This window comes from Pinus tabuliformis, chromosome 6 (assembly GCF_031772625.1).
Source record: "Pinus tabuliformis cultivar Carrire ecotype Pingquan chromosome 6, CPIR1, whole genome shotgun sequence".
NCBI lineage: Eukaryota > Viridiplantae > Streptophyta > Pinopsida > Pinales > Pinaceae > Pinus > Pinus tabuliformis.
Genome location: NC_142292.1, coordinates 2,042,123,965 through 2,042,147,996, shown reverse-complemented (window position 1 = coordinate 2,042,147,996; position 24,032 = coordinate 2,042,123,965).

Genomic DNA, 24,032 nt, shown 5'->3' with positions numbered 1-24,032 from the left:
GATGAGCGCGAGTAATTCGGAGGGATATGACTGGAACCCAGGGGGCATGCGTCCTGGTCTGCTTTGGCAGGAAAACTTTGGGTATAGGGTAGGTTTCCGCGGGAGAATATGACTAGTCCGTACCCCGTCCGTGATTGGAAGAGGGGTTGTTCTAGAATAAGATTCTTTTGTCAAAGTTATGTGTTTGGCGCTCGTTGTCACTCACCTTTGTCTATCTCAGTAGACATCGCCGAAGAAATGTTTTGTTTGAAAGATTAACAGAACAATCTTTGGGTGACCTGAAAGAGGTAGGCCTCTCTCGGTAAAACAAATGTTTTGGCGGAAGTGAAGTAGAGGTAACCTTGAAACTCTGTTTTATACCTGGGGGCATGCAAACCTTTTGGAGTGCAAGCAAAGAGCGATTATTTATCTGTTTTTTGGATTAATCGTTTCCTAACTTGCATAAAGGAAGGATGCGGGGCATAGCTTTGTAAGGCGCAAGCCCCATAAAAAATGGAATCTTACATGAGACATTATTATCATATGACTGGATTATCGAGCAGTTTTAGCGCATAGTTCATGCTCGTTAAAAAATAAACATAAGATCGAGCAAGTGTTTCAATCCGCGTTTAAGCTCGTTAAAAAATGAACTACCCTCCGGTAAATAACCACTGTGAATGTAACATTATCAGCCATTAAAGCCTTGGTCGTGTTTGCACCGTCACCTCCACTTTTCCATTGGTCGATCATTCACCTCCATTTGATTGTTTACCCATTTTGAGGAACAGCTGCGAAGAGTGATTTCACTAGCCATCCTTGTGACACTGCCGTGCTTGGAAAATTCCAACCCTTACCTGGAATCAGCTGCTACCCATTTTATCACTCGTTCCTCAAAAGACGAGTCTTCTTTAAGCTCTTTTCATCTGACTCGTAAAATATGAAAAGATTGCCGAGTTTTGGCCTTCCAGCTCGTTAAAGCGACCGGAAGAGCTATCCCTCCTCTAGATTTTAATCTTTTTGGACCTGAGGGATTATTGCACAAAAAGATCAAGCGCTTGTTTTGTTCGGCTCGTTAAAACTATCGAAAATTCATCCCTTCTGTATTGTTTTATACTTTTTCGGACTTAAGGGATTAGATGACGAAAAAGGACTTTTGGAGTTAACTTTACGTACCTTTTCAGACTCTCTAAAAATGAAAAGGACCGAGTTATCTTTGTCGTTAGACTCGTTAAAAAGATTAATAGCGACAAACTTGTCTTTAGGCGAGAACGAGTTTCACTATCGCTAGGCTCGTTAAAACATAGCGATGGGTTTGCCCGAAGGGCAAATTATAGAACAAGCATATGTTATCCTCCTCAAGCTTGAAAAAAATAAAGAGGTACTGGTCAGCAATGACTGGGGAAAAATTGGGAAGAAACTCAAAGAACCTTTATTGGTAGCAAGTCGCTCTTGAACATGACACTTCCGCTCCGTGCCTGAGTCGAGTTGGGTTGTTTCATTCACCGGTCACATCACCATGGTCTCGCCATACCATCCACCTTTGGGGTAAATGCTACCAATCCATCACATAAGTGTCGCCGATATGTTCAAGAGAAGTCATCCAGAGAAGTCAATCGTGTCCCATCCACTACCATACATTATCCTTCATTCTTTCATGACCGCCACCCTGAACCATATATCATCAGATCGTTTTCACCTCCATCAAAATCACTTGCTCTGTTCCGTGTCACTGATGTGGGATACATCAAGGCCCTCCTTTGACGGATCGCTTCTTGTCGACATCAGCTCATTATCCAAGAAGTTGATCTAGGAACACCCCCTTCAGTACTTTGAAGCTTGCATGCCTCAATGGCAAGTTTCTCACTTCCGGCGACAGGTATATATCAATGACCTTCGACCGAAAGATTTTGCGTGGTGTTCGACGCCAAGTCCTTTATTCACACCACGTGAATTGTGCTGCAGTACCTTGAGGGTCATTATCATTATCGGTGATTCCTCTCGCGCTTGTTAACAGTTTACATCATTGACTGGTAATCAAGCGATGTCTTTCCATGTTCGACTTCAAAACATTTCTCACATGGATCGACTTGTACTTAGAGTGAAGATCGGACGAGATTGAAGACCCCGGATCTAGTTTCATCCATCCAGGCTGCGATATATATTCAGGAAAAATAAAGACATTGACATGTACAGCACTGCAGAACAGATAATCATCCTACCACAAGGATGATGATTTCATCACAATCATCAATCTACCATCAGATGATTGTCTGTCCTATGTACATAAAATGAATTTATAAAGCTGAGCATGGGAATGCCCGACTCAGCTAGATCATGAAAGCAGTATGAAAAATAATGTATTGTATTGTATCTTATTACGGGTCTCCTCCCAGCATTGAATGAACTTCGGATCCTCCTAATAAAGCATTTCACCCGATAAACGGCCTCATACTTTAGGGGGCAACTGTTATAGACATTTTTGTGCCTTACAGCTATAAGCATGAAATGTCCATAATTCAAGGGATCCAAAGTCCCTAAAGATGTTGTTACAGCTCCTAAAGGAACAAGGTCAACCAATGACAGCTTCTCCCAGAAGTTCTCCACCAAAAACCACTCAGAAACAGTCAATTCAGGATCAATTCAGATTCTCTACTAGCTGCATGCGTTGCAAAGCACCCAAATGCACTGGCTAGGTGCATTGCAACGCACTTGGATACACTACCCAGGTGCGCTGAGCGGGAAATGACAAATGGCAAGCTCATTCAACGAGGTGGAAAGACCATGGAAGCTTCCAGAATCTTCTCCAGTGACACTTGCCTCAATGAATTCGACTAGTGATGAGTAAGAGGCTCTCAACCTCCAAGTGGAAGCAAGAACTAACAGAGAGAAGCCACAAGTCAAAACATAAGCTGACTCATCCTCTCTGCTTACATCTATATATGGATCCCTCATCCCAGAGATCCAGAGGCTGGAATTTTGTACTTTGCAGAGAATTGTTGTTGGTTTGAGATTGAGACTAGTACATTGGGTGATTTATGCTTTGTTGGAGGAGAGGAAGGGATTCCTTTGCTGGGAGGTAGATGCTGGATCGGAACCCACTTGGTTGTATCTCCTCTTGGACTTTCTTATTCTATCAATAAACTATTTGAGTTTCTCCTACATGTTGTGTATCAATGATGTTTGGTTATATTTGCATGTTTAGCTTAATCTGATCTTGAGCTTTTTATGAATGTATATCTGTATCTTCGTGTAGTTTCCCTCTCTTGTGATCTTGCAGGAATTCGGTGAAGCTGGGCCGGTGAAGGAGCAAGGAGCTGGGAGCCACTAAAGAGAGGAGCGATTGGATCGACAAACTAGCGAAAGACACATGTTAGTTACATCCTTTCTCCTCATTTACATTCCATAAAGAAGAAATACTCAAATAAGTTTCCTTGTTTGTTGCTAAGGCACTATCACACCTTAGAGCGGGATAGGGGCATTCCGAATGGATACTTTTCCCAACAACACTAAGCTAATCTTTCTTTCTGCAATTTAGATGGTGAAACGATGAAAACAGAGGTAAGAAGCACTTATTGAGTCATGTTGCAGCACAGGAATTCCACATTCACTTCCTCAAATCATTAGACACAGAGCAGAGAGTCATTCCTCCAATCTCTTCAGCAATCTTTGATTAAGTAAAACATATCAGGTATGCAGTGCGAGTCTCTATTGAAAATTATCAATCGACCAACCCTTGAAACAATACAGAGGGAGGTATATATAGGAGGAATTCTCCAAAATTGTTTATTACAGCTTTGACCTAAACAGGTCTGAAAGTAAAAGATTACCGTAACCTAAACCTATCAGAAATAAATGCAAGAAAATATCTATGGGTTGCGCTGAGGGCAGCCGTATCAAAACTGAATTAATGCGTTGTCCTTGGTGGCTTGGTGCAGTGCTTCTGCAATAACTATGCCTGGGCTTCTGCTCCATTGTAGTTCGGTGGCTTTAAGTGCTTTAACTGTGATTTGTGAGCTGGGATGGGCTTACACCATCTGATTTGACTTTGCTGGAGGCCATTCAATGTTGACCTGCTTTGGGAACTGAAGATTTCCATTAAAAAATTTAACTGATACTCTTTGCCGCTTCATCTTTCCTCTGATACTCTTTGACAAATGAATCGGGTCGGTTCTCTCTTTCGTTGTGGGTCAAATCAAAACTTAATGGCTGCTGTTCGGCCCTCTGTTTCCTTTAGAACTGTCTTTTGATCCTTTCTGCCTGCCTCGCGAAGAAAAACGGGTCATTCGGTGCCTTTTGAGCTTGCTGGGGGCTGCGCAATGAGGGGTTTTCCTTTTCGGCCCATTTCCCGTAGCGCATGAAAAACTGCCTCAGAATTTGAATCCGGGCTTCCTAAGCACGGTTTTCGCCTTTTGCACCAAAAATTGATGATGACGTCAGCATGACATCAGCGAGTGGGACCATGGTACGTCGGATGATGTGGCAGGATGACGTCAGCAGGGTGATCTCAGCATGTATGGTGGATGACGTGGCAGGGACACGGTAGCAGTGACGTGGCAAGGGTGACTCGGCAGGAGGCCAACGTGTGCAGATGACGTGGTAGTGTCCTGGAGCAGTCGTCAGGGGGAGGGACAGAAGGCGGTTTGTGGTTTTCATCGGACCGCCTTCTGTACGAGGGCGGTAACTATCAGAGCAGCTCCGATGCAATCACAGGCGGACGCGCATCCTCCTGTACGACGGAAAAACCGCCAAGCCATCGGGCGCTAAAGGTCGGGCGACGGGATGGCTCCGAAATCGCCGAGAGCCGTCGGATCTGGGAGTGGCGGATCGGAGGGTTGACGGGAGGCGGAGCTGGCGGCAGGTTTATACGGGGATCTGCGCGAATATTCAGATCTTCATAAAATGCTGCGGGGAGGGTTAAACTTTGGTTTTTGTGGGTTTATGGGTTTGTACAAGCAGGGGAGAACAAAACTTAATGTTTTATTAAAACCTTTAAACATTATCTTTGTGCAAATGATTGCGGAGGGGTAAGTTTACAGGGTTTTGAGGACAGCAAGGTGGGTAAAGGTTCTTAGTCTAACCAGAGGTTTAGACCAATCCCAGTTTCATGACACGGATGGGTTCATAATAGTCCCAGGTGGACTACTATGTCCCAATACTCAAAAAGTACATAGCTATAGTGCTACAAGGTGGGATATGTACATAGGGGAGTTATTAACATAGATTTAGTAGGGGAAGGGGAAAACAGATAGGGATTTATATAATAGAGTCAGTAGTTAATATGAAGATGATGAGAAAGCGCTAAGGTAAGGAACCTTAGGCTATTTTGGGGGAATAGAACTTTGTAAAAGAAGAATGGAAATCCTTGAGTGAGGCAGATCTTCACCAAGGCCAATGTTATGGAACATGATGAGACTAAGAGGCTCAAGCAGATCTTGAGCTCTTTGGGGAAATTAGTGAGTGATTTGGGAAATAAGAAGAAAGGGGAGTTAGTTATGTCCAGCTTGAGTTCCTCCACATGAAAAATTGCATCATGACCGTGATCTGAAAAGATATAACACTTAGAAACACAAAATTGATCATGAATCATCATTCTGCAATCTCAAAAACTACCTACCCAGCCTACTTTCCTAACATTTTTTCTTCTTTTTGGTTTGGGTGCACTTAGACTTGCAGACCCAGCTTTACAATTTTTTCTTTTGATTGCTTTCCTATCTAAATCTACACTTATTTTCGCCAAGGGCCCAAATTAAGCAGTTGGGCTCCTTTGATTCTCTACCTATCTACAAATCTGCCAAGATTAAGCTGTTTGGACAGATATCATTCTCTATATTATAAAACAGGAAATTGAAACCTGGGGAGGCCAAGATTAAGCTGTTTGGCCTTCCTTAACCTAAAGAACTCTTCAAAAATGGAACAACTCATCAAAATTGGAATATAGCAGTGACATTTGGACTAGCACACTTCATGGCTTCTTCTTTGGTCTTTTCTGGAAATATGGAACATTGTAGCATGCAAAGTATGACATATTTGGCATGTAAAAATGTCAATCATGAAACATGAACACCTGTCGCAACAGGAGGCTAACAGCTGCTAAAAAGTCAAAAATGGGAAAACCTAAATTGAAAGAAGAAGATAAACCTTCCTCTTCAACTCCTGAAGATAAATTAGACTCAATGATGAAAACCATGGAGAAGTTGATGGATAGGTTAGCTCTTGGAAACACCTCTTCTCCTCCTGTGCAACATGAACCTCAATTTAGAAACCCTCAATTCAGGAGACCTCAAAACCAACAAAGCCCAAGAGAAAATAGAAATCAACAACCTGACCCTCCAGTGAGACCTCCTTTTCAGCAGAATTTGGTTGATGAAGAAGATGATCCTGAAATTCTTGAAGAATCTATCCATTGTCTTGACGAAGAGGTGTCAGGAATTTTCTTAACTAAAGAAGAACATGATGAGTCAAGTTTGACCAATCAAGGGGAAGATCCTTCATATTATTTTAAAGGGTATCAACATGATATCTTTGAAATGCAAAAACAATACAATCTTAGAAACAAAAATGTGCCGATTATTGCAAACAAAATGCAGCCCAAGGAAGATGCTTCAAAGGTTGTTGAAGCCAAAAAAGATACCCCAAAGGTCCTGAAGGTAAGGAAGACTCTCCACATGGTAAAAAAGACACTCAAGTCCCTCCTCCTATCAAAGAAGCTGAAAAATGTATTTCTGTTTTCAACCTTGAGAAGGAAATTTCAAAGATTAAAATATCAGTCCCTTTTAGTGAGATTCTCAAGGTAAATAAATATAGAAGCAATATTGTGGAGATGTTGAATTCACAACCAGGAGCTGCTGATATTTTAAATGTCCAAGAAGATAATCCTACTATATCTTTGGGTTCAAGGTTAGAAGATGATCAAAATGAGGAGTTTCCTCCTTTCTATGTAAGCATTAGTATTCATGATATGAATTTACATAATGCTATGTTGGATTCGGGGGCTTCTCATAATCCCATGCCCAAAGTAATTATGGAGAGGTTAGGGTTACAGGTAACAAGACCATATAAGGATTTATTCTCTTTTGACTCAAAAAGAGTTCAATGTATTGGTTTAATCAAAGATGTTGTTGTTGGTCTAACAAAAATCCCAGCAAAGACAATTGTTATGGACATTGTTGTGGCTGATATTCTGCCAAAGTTTGGAATGTTGCTATCAAGATCATGGGCAGCAAAAATCAAAGCCACAATGCAGATGGACCTCACTTATGCCACCATTCCTATTTTTGGTGAACAAAGGAGATTGTATCGGGAGACTAGAATGGCTTATATGGTAAGCAACAAAGATAAACCTCAGAAATTTCCTATTTATTCATTTGATACTGAACTTGGATCTACCATTCTTTTTAATGAGTCAGTTCATAGTGGATGGGAAGAAATGAAAGCAGAAAATCGGCACTTAGAAAATCACCAAGAAAATGAAAAAGAGATGAAGGGATGGTGTTCTTTGTACTTTGATGGATCAGCAGGAAAAGAAGGGGTAGGAGCAGGAATTTGGATCACAAGTCCAAGTGATGAGAGTAAGTTTTACTCTTACAAACTGAATTTTGATTGCACAAATAACATGGCTGAATTTGAATCTTTGATTTTTGGTCTAGATGTTTTGGTAAGAATGAAGGCTCAGAATGTTTCTGTTTTTGGAGATTCTGAATTGGTTATTAGACAAATTGAGGGTGTCTATCAGAAAAAGGATGTAAGAATGAGAACATACCGAAATCTAGTTTTAGACATGTTGGAAAATTTTCAAGCATATTCTTTCACTATTAAAACTAGAGAACAAAATTCCATTGCTAGATATCTTGCTGTTTCAGCAAGTCTTTTTGTCATTCCTATTCATTCTTCTAAGAAATATGAGATTGAAGTTCATCATAGACCAGCTATACCAGATAATATCACCAATTGGCAAGTTTTTGAAGATGATCAACAGGTAAAGAATTTTATTGAGCTGAAAGAAGAATTTGAAAGTACTCAAGTAGATCAACAAAACATGCTTGTTGAGTCTAAAGAAAATTTTGAAGTATTGCAATTAAAGAATAATTCAATACCAAAGGGTCTTATTCCTCTTGAAAATATTTTTGATCAAAATGATGTGTTCAAATCACCAAATATACAAGCTGATGAAGAGGAAATAGAAAGTTGTAATATGGGTACATTAGCTTTGCCTAAGATGATCAAAATTTCAAAGTTTCTTTCAGTGAATATGAAATTCAAGTATATTGGGATGATGAAGAGGTTTGTTGATGTTTTTGCTTGGATTTATGCTAACTTAAAAAGTATGATCCTTCCATTATTCAGCCTACTATTCCTATTAAAGAAAATGAGAAACCATTCAAACAGAAGTTGAGGAGAATTAATCCCCTTCTCATGCCATTGATTGAAAAGGAGATTAAGAAGCTTTTTGATGCTAAAATCATTGTCCCAATCAGATTCTCAAATTGGCTTGCAAATTTGGTTCCGGTTAGAAAGAAGAGTGGAGAAATCAGAATTTGTATTGATTTCAGAAATTTGAATATGGCTTCATTAAAGGACAACTATCCTCTTCCCAAGATGGATTCAATTCTGCAAAATATTGTTGGTTCACAAAGAATGTCTATGTTTGATGGTTTCTCAGGGTACAATCGGATTCTTGTGCATCCGGATGATCAGGAGAAAATAGCCTTCACAACACCATGGGGAACATTCATGTATGCCAATATGCCTTTTGGTCTCATGAATGCAGGAGCTACTTTTCAAAGAGCAATGGACATTTCTTTTTCTAAAGAAAAGGACAAGACAGTGGTTGTTTATCTTGATGACATCATAGTCTTTTCAAAGAAAGAAGAAGATCACCTGAAGCACCCAGAAAAAATTATGTTGAAATGTAGAAGGTTTGGTATCTCTCTCAATCCTACTAAAAGCATCTTTGCTTTAACTACAGGCAAATTACTTGGTCATATAATTTCTGAAGATGGAATTAGGATTTATCCTAATAGAGTTAATGTCATTCAAAGGGTAGATTTGCCAAGAAGTAGGAAAGAAATTCAATCATTTCTTGGAAAAGTGAATTTTGTTAGGCGTTTCATTCCTAACTTTACTGAGATTGTCAAAGATATAACAAGGATGTTAAAGAAAGGAGTTGATATTAAATGGACAGCTGAGGCAAGGAATTCTTTTGAGCAAAATAAGAAGGCACTCACACAAGCACCAGTACTCATTAGTCCAGATTTCTCAAAGGAATTTCTGGTTTTTACATAAAACACCATTGCTAGAGTTTTACTTCAAAAGGGAAAAGAAGGTATTGAACAACCTATCTCTTTCTTTAGTAGAACATTAGCTAATGCTGAGCTGAAATATAATATTCTAGAAAAATAAGCTTATGCTTTGGTAAAAGCTATTAAAGACTTCAGAATTTATATTCTGCATTCTCCCAATGTTGCATATGTTCCCAGTACTGTGGTAAAATATATTCTAACTTAGACAGATCCTGATGGAAAAAGGGGAAAATGGATTACAAAATTGCTGGAATATGATATAGATATCAAACCAACCAAATTGGTGAAGGGACAAGGATTGGCAAAGTTAATGACTCAGTCAAACTTGGATTGTCTTGACATAAATCTGAATGCAGAAATATCAGAAAATTCTGATGATGAGGAAGAATTGGTTCCAATTGATGAGAAATATCTTGTTTCAGATTGGTACAAAGATGTGGTATTTGTTTTACAACATCACAAAGCTCCTGCTGATCTGACAAAATCCAAACCAAGGTTTGTTAGGCTGAAATCTTTGAGATATTTTATATTTGATAGAAAGCTGTTTTGGAAAGATACAGGAGGAATTTTTTTGAATTGTTTACTTGAAGAAGAGGCTGAAAAGGTCATTGAAGAATTCCATAAAGGTGATTGCGGAGGACATCATTATTAGAAGGCTACAGCAAATAAGATTCTGAGAGCAGGATATTTTTGGCCTACAATGTTTAAAGACATTTACAAAAGTGTTGCTGCATGTCATGAATGCCAAATTTTTGAAGGAAAAAGAAAACTTGTGCCTCTACCTTTGGTTCCTATCTATGTGGAAGCACCTTTCCAGCAGTGGGGGTTAGATTTTATTGGAGAAATACAGCCATCATCATCAAGACAACATCGTTGGATTCTCATTGCAACAGACTACTTCACCAAATGGATAGAGGCGATCCCAACAAGGCAAGCTAATGATTCTGTAATTATTTCTTTCTTAGAGAATAATATATTGTCTCGATTTGGTTGCCCCATGAAGATTATAACAGATAATGCTCAAGATTTCAAGTCTAAGAAAATGATTAATTTCTTTCATCAATATCACATCACTCTTGGACACTCTACAACATACTATCCGCAAGGAAATGGCCTTGTTGAATCATCAAATAAGAGTATTATAAGAATCATCAAAAAGGTATTGCAAGAGAACAAGAAATCTTGGCACTTAAAGCTGAAGTACGCCTTATGGGATGATAGGATATGTACAAAGAGGTCAATTGGGACTTCACCGTATGATTAGTTTATGGTGCTGAAGTTGTTTTTCCAACATCACTGGGGGTACTAGTCATGAAATTAATTCAAGGACTTGAAGAAGAACCAAATACCACTCATAGGAGGATAAACCAGCTGATAGCTTTACAGGAGAAGAGGAATGAGGTCTATGAAAATCATCAGAATGCTCAAAACATAATTAAAAGTACATTTGACAGGAATATTAAAGAAGACAGTTTCCAAATACAAGACAAAGTGCTAAAATGGGAGGCCAAAATTGAGGAAAAGGGAAAGCATGGTAAGTTTGAGAATTTATGGAAGGGTCCTTTTAAGATTGTTGGTTTTCATGGGAACAACACTTGTATATTGCAGGAAATTGATGGAGGATCATATGCTGGAGGGCTTGTCAATGGTAGATTCCTAAAGCATTATACTTGTTGAAGCTTCATCAACCACTCATGACATTATATATATTCCATTTTTGTCATTTTTTATTGTTAATAATGACAAGCTAAAACAGAGAGCTCAAGCCCGATTTGAAGGCCCAACAGTTTGAAGAAGATGCTTGTCAAGTCAAATAAAATTGTTTCTATTTTACCAAAACTGAATAGCACTGGATCTATGAGTTCTTAGTGTGCCACAGGGGTACACTATCCCAAGTGGAGCCACTGTTATCACCAAATAACAAAGGTTTACATTTTGTTAGTCATAGTCTTAGATAAGTGTCAAGTCACCCTATGTTTCAATGGGAAGTTGATAGGTTAGGAGTCTCTAAGGCTTAATTTTTCATGTCCAAATAAAGTCTAGCATGCTTTTTCTATGTTTCATAAGTCCTACAGTCTTGTTAGAAACTCATAGCTTAAAGCCAATTTGAAAATTTTTGGAATTAGCCCCGAAACCATGTTTTCATAGCGCAGACAGTGTAAATTATCTGTTTTGCGCTACGAAAACGTTACTCTTTTCGTAGCACTTTTCCGCTACGAAAGCGAGGATTCGTAACAACAATTTTGTCAAGCATCAATCCGTTAGAATTCTGTTAAAATTTTCATTATTAGGTGTCAGCTAAGAGTCAGTCCTTAAGCAAGCCACCGCTCCAAACTCATAATTTCGAATTTAGGGTTCATTATGAAAGATAATTTCAAAATTCAAAAGTGGTTGGCTAGTATTATCATTTTAGTTTGCATGCAAACCCTTGAAACAGAATTGTTTTCAAACAATAAACTTTGGTAATTGTCACCAAGGTTTTCTTCACTCAGCATTCAGGCAAGGCTGACCACCATTAGCAAGCGAGGCTGATCAATTGAGTTTCAAAGGAGGTCGGTTTTGTCATAGAAATTCAAGAGAAAAGATGACAGAGGAGAAGAAATGGCACAGGTCTGGTCATTGCTTGAGAACAGAGCCTGAAAGCACTGAGGTCCTAATCAGAGACAAAGTAGTTGTGGAAGCCTTCAAGAAAGTAGGGTGCTAGAAGTTTTGTAAGAAATTGCAGGGAGGGCATACCCAGGTGACAAAGGAGTTTGCACTCCATTTCAGTGGCTTAAGTACAAAGGTTGGAAATTTCATTAGTAAAGGAAAGATTGTGTTATTGTAAGAAAATGTGGTTTTCATACTTAATACAGTGATCAATTTGACTACTCAAGATTCACCAAGAGTTTATGTGTTTGATGTTCTTATGGCTTTGTTAAATTACTTATTTGCAGTGGTATGAGCTTGTGATACTTAGAATTCATTGGAAAATGCTCTAACTTCCTTCACATGCTTGTCAACTGTGTCGATTCACTGTGTTACTATTTTATTCATAAACCTAAACTCAAAGTGCCTTGACTTCCATGTTTTGTTGATCATGTTGTTTTGTTGAAGACTATTTTGACTCCATAGCCCAATAGATATTTTCTAATCATAGTTTCAACCAATCAACCAGTTATACTTTTGTTCATTTTGTTCCTAGAGTTAGCCATCTAATCATTAATCAAAAACCCTAAACCTAGTGAGAGAGCCCTCTCAGGTTGAGGAGGCTAAGCCTCAACCAAAAGATTGGTTTGAAAGAGTTACTCAGAGTCTACTTGATCAGTAGCCTATCAAGGTCAGATTTTTTGATAACACTCTCAACCAAAATGCCTCGAATCTGAAGGGTCTGTTCTGATTTTGTTGGTTCATGGCGATTTCTAATTTTATGGGCCAATGATCGAACCCCTGACAGGGTAGGATTGTTGCTTCATAGAAGATGTCCTTCCCTATGAAATGTTTTGTTGCAAGGAACCTGCCAAGCCTCGAAGCTATTTGCTTGCTTCCTCCTCTACAGTTGTTCCAAGTGTATTTGCCATTAATGGTGTGGATGTCCCTGAATCTTTCCATGTCTGGTTCTTCTCCTTGCATGTCGCCTTTCTTTTCACCCTTTGAGGTTGTCATATTAAAGTCTCCAACTATCAGCCACAACTTTTCTTTGTGCAGGTTTCCTAGTTGTTGCAGTTGAAGGAGGAAACTTCCTCTTTCCACTGGTATATGGGGTCCATATACTGCCGAAACCAAGAACCATTCTCTATGGCCTATAAGCTGGAACCTCCTGGTGAGTATCCTTTTCATTCCTATCCAGTAATCTACTGTGACTTCTGTAGGGTTCCATAAAATTGCAATTCCCCCGCGCTGCCTTTTGCATCAATTGTCATACATTCATATGTAGGTTTGATTTTGTTTAATATTTCCTCCATTTTCCTCCCTGCTATTTTTGTTTCCTGTAACAACATTATTTGGGGTCTTTCTCTTTTTATCCTTTCTGCTAGGTATCTCTGTTTACCTTTGCTGTTAAGTCCTTGTATATTCCAGGATGTAATTATCATTGGGTGGTTGGGTTTGTTTGATGGAATACCGCCGAGAGCGGAACTACTCTTCCAGTGTTCACTAACATTTCCCCCATAATCTGTATCGATTCCTGAATATTCTGCCTGCCTATTTTTCTTCCTCATTTCGCTTTGCTTTGTTTGTCTTGATTATTTTCTGGTTGGTTGCCTAGTTGTTTGACCATTTTTGTCTTTCCCTGATCTTGTTTTTCTGTATATTTTTGAAAGGTTTCTTTGTATAAATTTTTTCCTCTTCTGGGATGAACCTTTCATCCAAGTGTCTCCGTTCATCTAGAAGTTTCCTCAGGATTTCTTCTTCTGATGTTGGATCTTCCCCTCTACTGATCTTGATTTCCATTACTTCATTTTCCATTTTCTCTCCCTTTTCCTTTCCTTCCTTTTCTGTTGATTCACTTTGGGTTTTTCTCTCAATATGTTTTGTGCCTTGGCTTGTGCTACCCTCCTGTCCTTTCTCTTCCTGATAGTCCATTATTCTAATTTCCTCATCTTCTTCTTCTTCTTGTAGAACTTCAAATCTGTTTGACTTATTTGGTTTGGTTTGTTGTTCCTTTCTTCCTTCCTTGGGGTTTTCCTTTGTAATTCTTTTTTTGTTTTTTATCTCCTGAAACCCTTCTTTATCTTCTTGATTTTTCCTCTGTTGCTTGCTTCTTCGTTCTTTCTCTTCCGTATTAAGAGGAATTCCTTGAAAAGATGTCCATATTCATGACACCTTCCGCATCTGAAAGGGATGTGCTCGTAGTCCAACGTTTGTTGCCATACCTCCTCATGGTATTCTAGCTCGACTAACCCCGGGATCGGGTTGGCTATGCTCATATAGACACAAATTCTTGCATATGAAGTGTATCTTCCCTTCTTTGTTGATTCTACTATTTTAACAAAGTGTCCTATGATATTTCCTATTCCCTCTAGGATCTCTAGATCCCAGAAATCCATTGGTAATCCGAATAGTCTTACCCAAACCGGGGCTGCCAGGGATTTTTCTTTATTAGGGTTATAACATTCCTCCCAGTACCTCATGAACAATCCTACATTATAATGGAAATAGGGACCATTTTCAAACACTCTTTATTTATCTTGCAGGTTTAAGAAAATTACCATAAAGAAGCCTCGTGCTCCCAACTTTAGCTCTATGTGGCCTCGAGGTTGCAATTTTTGCTGGATCCATCTGGTGAAGTCCTTTTCCGATGGACAAACTCCAATAAACTTGCATATTAGTGCATGGTCCTTCATGTAGCTTCTATAGGGCTCTAGTTTGTTCATTGGAATGTTGAATCTCAGTTTTCCACTGCGCACAGTAAGCACTTGCCTCTACTGCCTGCCTGCCATCTTGCTCCGAGAACAGGTCCCTGTATCTTCGTCTCCTCGTATGGGTTGTTGTTGCTTTGTCCTTCTCTTGCTGCTACGTATCTATATGAGGGGATCTCCCCCTCTTGTCTTCCTATGTCATTGTTGTAATCTCTTGGTTTCAATGCCTCTTTCTAACTGTGATTTGTGGTTTTCCACACTGCCTACCTCATGGCCGCATGACCATTAGGGTTGCAGAGCTCCAAAAAACCTCCCTTATCAGTGTAAATATAATTATTAATACTATATTATTTTGTATTATTAATTCAAATTTATTTTAAATTTGAATTTATTAATTATTGAGTCAAGTTTTACTAGCACCATTGGTTGAGGATAAGCCTAGTTAGCAAGGCGACCAAGGATCAAACCTCACGGGGTGGTTGTGGCATGGGGAGGAGACATGGTCTATGGAAAGCCTCACAAATTGAAACAAATGGATTCAAGGCCAAAAGGAATCTCAGGGCATCAGAGAGACAATTTTGAGGAATTTGTTGCACTGTTGGAATTTGAGCAAATGTCTCTGCAGGGTTTTAAACATTTGCTTGGGGTTTTAAAATGGAAGCCTGGAGAGATATAATTGTGGTCTAAAATGATCTTTATATGTGCCAAATCTACACTGATATCAGCCATGAATGATTATTGTGATAGAAGTATGCTCTTCTAATTTGGATTGCCTTTCATCTTTACCATTTCAAAAGTGAATTTCTTCATTGTCCAATACAATCTCTAGTGCACTGATATTGATTCTAGAGAAATAATTGAACATGATTTTAAATTTGTATGACTTCCAAAATTTATTAAATATCAAGAACAAATTTGGGAAAAGAGTTTGTGGTCACAAATTCAATATACAGAACTCAAGGAAATCTAATCTGGCAGAATTAGTTTCCATTTTATATGTTGGCAAATGTGTATGGTTGTATTTACTTTTAGGTTGGAGTGTAATTGATAATTTTTTCTTTGATAACATAAATTTTTTGAAGAATTTTATATATATATATATATGAAAAAAGAAATTATTTTTAATCTTTTTTCCAAACTGCTTTCGATAATATAATTAACTCAATATACACTATTGTCCAGAGAAGTCTTGTACTACACATGTTGTACTATGTTTTTTGCTCACTATACTAGAGTCTTGTCATGTGAAAATTGCAATTTGACTTGTACCACCCATGTTGTACTATGTTTTCTGCTCGCCATACTGAAGTCTTGTCATGTGCAAATTGCAGTTTCCCATCAGACATTTCAGTATTCTCATTATTCAATGCCACTCTAGATTTTCTTTCTCAGTAGCCAACGATGTGGTCTAGGCTCAATGGATGAAGCATTTAGTGCATTGAATGCCACATAAATCCTGCAATTGATGTAAGATCCTCAAACTTGTTCAACAACAAGATTGGGATAGTGAAAACTTAGGAAAGAACAATACTAATTAGAGGGAAACAACGTACTAATTCTCTTTGAGAAAGAAATTACATTGCCCATTTTCAAGGGATTTTTTTTTGCTTGAGTTTAAAAAACCCAATTTTATTTTATTACAATTTAAAATGAGATTAATTATCGTTGACATAGAAATGCACATTCATTTCAAAAGAAAAAACCCTAACAAAATTATATTTTGCAAATGCCTGGGGGCATTATAGATACAAAGCTAAAGCTTGCCAAAGTATCTACCTCATGGCGAAACAAAAACCCAGAAGCCCACAAAAAACTGGCAGTAAGCTTTAAAAAAAACTTGGGCACAGGCTGCCCAAATAGACCAAAAAACCCCAAAGAAACTATGGTAAAACAACCATAGCAACGAGATCCACCACAACAAACAAAACCTAGGAACAAGTCGCCCAAATAGCTCGGGAATCCTCAAAGAAACTGCAACAAAAAACAACATCTACGACATCAACCACAAAAGAAGAGATAAGAGGCATGAAGCAAGGGCCAAAGCAGCAGGGGAGCCACTTTGACCCCACCCCCTCAACTCCCATCTCAACAACAAAGAGGGCAATGGAGCCACACCAAAGATGAACCCACAACACCCAGTAACAACCAATGACATGGTGGAACCTAAGTCGGAAGAAGCCACCAAAAAAAACTGGCCCAAAATCCCGCTCACAATGATAAACCGCAACCCCAATGACGGCCAAGACACCCGACAAAAACAAGAACCCCAAAGCATGAGAACCCCACTCCATCAGTGGAAGAGACCTTAGTGCACCAAAGAAACTTGACCTCAAGGCCCAAGGCAACCCACTTTAGACCTTCACGTTGACAACCCTAGGAGCAACACTATTGGGAGAAAAAATGAAGACCATGAGAAACGAGTAAACCATGAATAGTCTAGTCCTAGAAAGAAACCACAACCGCAAAGTATCCCAACACACACTACACACCTCCGGAGGAAAACCCACGAAGCCACTCCACCTGTGTCACCAACGAAAAAAGATGTTGTCGTGTTGAGCAGGGGAAGGTGTGAAACCAAGGGTGAGGATGGCTAGGGTTAGAAACCCCACCCACAACCCCCTCAACTCCCCCCATTACAAAAATGCACATTGATTTATCATTATTATTATTATCCTTGTTTTATAATTAATTTGTATTGATTGAAATTTACAGTAAAAAATTGTTACTTTAATTCAAGTTTTATAAACAATTGTTGATTCAAGTTTTTTTAAATAACTATTGATCCATCCCCAATCAAGGTGCGAGCTAGCCTTAGTGGGCTTGTCTAGGCCCAAAGATTAATGTGGATCTTAAATATCATCACGACCACCCTTTGCATGCAACCAACACTTGGAGTGGTGGTAGCAAGCATGCGATGTTTAATGCTTGAAGGTGGCATAGTTTTAAGGACATTTGGAGTGGGAAACATTATGTTTGGCTTGTTGAGGAAGGTAGCTTGGGTGCTCATGCTCCTATGGAACTATTGTGTGAGGGGAATTATAGGCAAACAGAGATTATCGATGTCTTCAGTTATTGGCAATGATTTCTGGTATGTTATCAGTCTTAAACCTGCAAATTTTGTTAGAATGGAGTAGTTTATTCAACCTCGGGTGAGGGGATTGAATGTGCCTGGGCTATGGGGAAATGGGCACTGGAAGTTCCAGAGGCATGGCCTCGTTGGGTTCCAAGTCAGGTCTATGTCCATTATTCTGCTCGTCCTAGTATTAGTAGGGTTTGGGATATGTCTGTCTCACATGGGTGCATGCAAGGCTGGGGTGGTAAAGAGTTGTGAATGAGGGGTTGGAATAGATGAAAGGCAGTTGGGTTTGCAGAGAATTTGGGGTGGATCCAAATTACCTTGTCACAGAGAGAGCCAGAGGTTCATGGAACTCCATATACACCCTCTGGTGGCAGAGGGGCGAAGGTGGAGAAGCCTTGTTGGCCAATTTATGGGTCAGTCTGGTCCTATGGACTCGAATATCTCGAGTTGGGAACCTTTGTTTGGACAGAAATAAACTCTGGTTTCGGTGTTGGGTACGACTTGATGCTGAGCCATTGAAGTCAGTCATTGTGTGTGGGGTTTCGATTCCCAAAGCCCGGGCATTCTATATGGGGTCGTGTAGGAAGGGGTTTGATGGGCTATGGGCTCAGTTCCGCGACTGGCTTGAATCCCCTTTCAATTCTTGTTACTATGTTTGGTTGATGAAGTTAATTACCGGTGGAAAGTGTTGCTATAATATCGAGGCCCTAGAAATGGTTGGCACAACTAGTTTTCTCAAGCTTTGCATTGGGCAGAGGAAGGAAATTGCAAATAGTGGCACTATAATCTTGTGTTGGTATCCAATTAGTCACAATAAGCAAAGTGGGTTCCTTAATTGGCTAGTTTCGTTTGAATTTGAAGCAGGTTTGCAGTGTGGGCATGACCTCTGGTAGCGCTGAGCATCGAAACTATGGTCGAGGGCTAGTGGAAATCCGATGGTGGGAAAAGAATAGTGTTTGACAGGCAACGACAACATAATGGCTTGATAAAAGGGTACAAAGAAAAATGGCGGTGGAAATCAAGGATGGGGAAAGCATAGAAAGGCAACTTCATTGTTGGGAAGCCAACCCAGCTCTTCCAATTAGGTAGCTGGGGCGGGTCGAGGGTGTAATCTAACCTCACATATAATTGAAGAAGTGACCCAAGCTTACCATGCCAACAGCTCCAACCCGGTTAGGCAACTAATTGTAGAATGGGAAGATGAAATCCATCAGACCGTGGAAGACTTTGATTTGGACATGGATGAGTGGAAAGCAGTGGCCCCAGATCCAGGCCATACTCATGGAAGAGTAACCCAATACACGTAGACAATACACCTATTCTAGATGATGAAGAGAAATTTAGCGAAATCTCTAGAACAGTTTCCTCCTCACATGCATGTAGCGCCTCGGGGGCAATCAAATTACGCCAAAGAATTGCAAAAAATTGAGTTCTAACTGCAACAATATGGTGGTGGGCTGAGCTGAATTGAGCAGCACATCCCTTGCATAGCCCACACGGAGCTTCCAAATTCCACTATGAAGGACCCTTCTCCGGTGGATTCAACTGATGATGAGTAGTGATAGTGGACCTGTGTTTTTACATTTGAATGCTTCAGTACCATAGTTTTAGACTTATTATCAGTTATGTTTATAGTTATTTATAGAATAGGAAGTATAAAGACTCCCAGGTTTATATAGCATGGTTGGAAAAACTTATTATTTTTTGCTTATGGATGGCATATTTTGCAGTTAGGTGGCCAATAGACCTAGTTTCCCTCTGGGCAGGTTGAAGCCACCTAACTCTTAGACATATGGATGTAACCTACTTTATCCCTGAAAACTAATAAAAAGGTACCACCAAGCTTACCAAATAAAAAAATTTATTGATCCAAGTTCTATTAATTTTTATAATTATATAAATTATAATATAAATAAATATGAAAATAATGTGATGTTCCAACTCAGACATTTTTTTTATTGTGCAAGACACTTAGATTTACCATATTAAATACAAGTATGAAAATGTTTCAATTCAACATCATAATTTTACATTATGATTGTTTTACTTGGAAAATTTTGTGATTTTGTAAAATATATTGGTCAAAAGAATATTAGCTATGAAACAACGAACTTAAAAAGATAATTAATTGAAAGTCAATACAATTTGTCAGACCATGAGGTAACTCCCCGAATGCAATTGATTTATTCATTCAGGTTGTTCATTATTATATACAAGAGGGACTAACTGTTCAGTTCATCTCCCAATGACTCTCCATTTCTTCTATTATTTATTTACACTAATTACAATTGTTCACCCAATCCCTATGATTAGGTGTCAACATTCCACCCCCTTAATCTGAAGGGATGTTGGTGAGTCCAAGCATCATTCTGAACCTTTCAAGCTTTTCTCTTCCATGCGCTTTTGTGAAGATGTCTGCAATCTGCTCATTAGTGGAACAATGACGAAGATGGATTGTTTTGGCCTCAACATGACGTCGAATTAGATGATATTTTGTATTGATGTGCTTCATTCGATCATGGAACTTTGGGTTCTTGGCCAACTTTATTGCCGAGGTATTGTCAATCATGAGTGGAGTCAATTGTACTTGTTTTACTTGCAAATATTCAAGAATTTTCCAGAGCCACACAATTTCTTTTGTTGCCTCAGCTGCTGCCACATATTCTGCCTCTACTGTGGAATCTGTTGGAACTAATTGTTTGTGTGATCTCCAGGAGACAGCTCCTGATCCAAGACTCATAGCATAACCTGAAGTAAATACCCTAGTTTCTTTATCTCCATCGAAGTCTGAATCAGAGTATCCAATCAAGATGAAGTCGCCCACCTGTGTATACTTGATTCCAAAGTCTTGAGTTCCCTTCAAGTACTTTAGAACTCTTTTTTAGGCAGACCAATGTCCCTCACAAGGCTTTTGCATAAACCTGGAGAGGATTCCAATAGTAAACGAAATGTCTGGTCTGGTAGTAGTTAGGTAGTTGAGACTTCCTACAAGCTGTCTATACTTTGTTGCACCCTCAAATTATTTTCCTTCAATCGATGTGAGCTTTAAGTTTTGTTCCATTGGAGTAGTCAGAGGATTGCATTCAGTCATGCCAAACTTGTTCAATAGATCTCCAATGTACTTCTTTTGAGAAAGGAATATGGACTTCGGATGTTGAGTTACTTCAATACCAAGATAGTAATGAACATAACCCAAATCAGTCATTTCAAAACCTTTACTCAATTCCTTCTTTATGGATGCAATGTAGCTCTCATTGTTCCCTGTCATCAAAAGATCATCTACATATTGCACAAGGTATACAACTGTTTTTCCAACCTTATTGACAAACAAAGTTGCATCATCAAGATCATAATGTTTGAAATTGAGTTTTAGAAGATGCTTAGTTAGTTTTTCATACCAGGTTCACGGTGCTTGTTTGAGGCTATACAAGGATTTCACAAGTTTGCATACTTTATGTTCATGTCCTTTTACAAAAAATCCTTCAAGCTAGGACATAAAAACATTTTCTTTTATATCTCCACTCAAGAAGGCAGTTTTTACATCCATTTGATGGACTTTCCAACTGTTCTGAGCTACTAGAGCAAAGAGTGTCCAGATGGTAGCCCATTTTGATGTGGGGGAAAAAGTCTCCTCATAATCGACCCCTTCCTTCTGTGCAAAACCTTTTTCCACAAGCCTAACTTTGTGCTTGTCAAGTCAGCCATTAACTTTATACTTGTTCTTGTAGACCCACTTGTAGCCAATTTCTTTGGTTCCCAATGGAGGATCAACCAGCTTCCAAGTGCCATTCTTTATCAGGGCATCATAATCCTTTTGCATTGCTTCTTTCCATTCATCATGAGAAGCAGCTTCTTTGAAGGAAGTTGGTTCAAAATCTGTAGATAAATTCAATACAATCATAAGAAACATCCATATCAATAGGTGAATCAGAGTCATCTACATCACCTCCATTTTGTTGGTTTGAATTTCTAGTTCCTGTCTTTCCAACCTCATCAGGATGAACACTTTCAAGTGTCATTGTCAGCCACTTTGGGGGACCTTTCTCAGATGGTCCAGGCTGCTTCGTTGATTGAGTTGGGACTGAATCAAGATTGAGTCTCCCAATTCTGTCAATCACATCACTCAAAGTATCATCCATTGTTGGAGTTTCATGTGGGGGAGAGAATGCCTCAGAAGAATATTCCACAAGTTGATCTAGTATAGGAATCCCCCCTTCAAGATGTGGAATCTGATTATCAAATTCTTGAAATGATTTTGCATTTGCGAATCTATCCAAGCAATCAAGTTGCTGCTCAACAACATTATCAGTTTTGGATGATTTAAGAAAGATTACATCTCTAGATACAACAAACTTTTTATTGTCTTCATCATAGAGACAATATGCTTTAGAGGTGTTTGAATATCCCAGGAAGATACACTTACGACTTCTTGCACCAAGTTTGTTTCTATGTACCTTTGGTATCAAGGCATAACATGTGGAACCAAAGACCCTGAGATGCTTTACCGAAGGAATGTGCCCATACCACATTTCATAAGGAGTCTTGTTTCTAATAGCATTAGATGGACATCTATTCTTTACATATACAACACATAGAACTGCATCAGCCCAAAACATCAATTTTACATTTTTGAAAAACATCATGGAGTGCACCATATTTAAGATTTTCCTATTCATTCTTTCAGCTACTCTGTTTTGTTGGGGATTATAAGGCACAATTGTTTGATGTTTGATCCCATGTTGGTGAAGATAGTTTTCAAATTCATTTGAAGTGTATTATTTTCCATTATCAGTGCGAATAGAGCCAATATGAGATTGTGCATCATTTTCAATCCATGTATGAAATTTCTTGAATGTTTGAAAAGCATCAGATTTGTTCTTCAATAAATAAACCCAACACATTCTGGTGTAGTCATCAATAAATGCCATCATATATTTATTTCCATTTGCAGAAGGAATAGGCATTGGACCACATAAATCTGAATGAATGAGTTCAAGTTTTCTATGTGCTCTGGAATGTGAATCATGAAAAGGTTGTTTGCTATGCTTTCCTAGAATGCAAGCATCACATTGCTTAAGTTTCCTAGGAATTGTAGGCAAATGAGTAACACCATTTTTCTTCAACAAGCAAAGTTTGTCATAGTTCAAGTGTCCAAATGTAGCATGCCATAATAAACTTGATGGAAATGTGCCTTCTTCATAATGAGAATTGTATGAGAGATTTTTTGCACGAACAGAGGTACCCTACAACTTGAGAAGCCTTTTTTCTTCTATGCACGTCATGACAAGTGAGTGGTCTATGCTTTTGTCACCTCAAGCTTGCCATCAAACGTATGAATGGAGTGTCCTTGCTGGCAGATGTGGACCAGGGACAACAAGTTTCTCCTCAGTTGTGGGAGATATAGAACATGATGCAGAAGAAAGTCTGGAAGACCAAGTAATTTAAGCCTAATTGTGCTAAGCCCTGATGGCTTGAGTTTTGATTTGTCTACAAAGTATACTGATCCATCAACTTTGTCAGTAAATTCTTCAAAAAAAACCTCTTCTAAAAGTCATGTGGCAAGTTGCTCCTGAATCAAGCAACTAATCATTTTTCCAAGAAGCAAGTGAAGCATTATATAAGCCTTTATTTACTCCAATATTACAGTGTGCCACAACATAGTGAGTAGATTCAGGTGCTTTACCTTTCTCTTTGTCATTATTTTTACCTTTGGGTTCGTTTCTTTCCTGCTCAATTTTGTCCCAAGGCAACTTGCATGTGGATGCATCATGTGATCCATCTCTTTTGCAGCGTATGTGGTGCAAATCTGACTTTTCTCCTTGAGAGTGTCTGCCCCCCCTGCCTTTGAAATTTCTTCCTCTTCCTTTTCGACCACCTCTTCCTCTGGAAGAATCTTGAGCAGGATTCTTTTCTCTATGTGCAAGGCATACAACCTCTTCAGAAGACTAAGGAGTTGTCTTCTTCCCAAAAGCTTTCTCTCTTTCAGTGAATTTTTTCACAAGGGAGTCAAAGGTAATATCTTTGAGGTTTCCATTTACTTGCAATGACTCAAGATAATTTGAGTAAGTGGGATAAAGTGCCTTGAGAAAAGTTATCAAAGGAATATCCAGTTCAACATTAGTGACATTGATATCATGCATAATAGATTTTACTTATAATGCAAGAGCAAGAGGATCATCATTTTGTAATTCACGTGTGAACAGTTTAATCATGAGTTGAACAACTTCAAGTGCACAGTGTGAGTCATAGAGTTCCTTCAGTTTTTGTAAGGCTTCGAAAGCATTTGAAAATGGTGAAATATGGCGACTCACCTCTTCATTTACTAATGCTGCAATC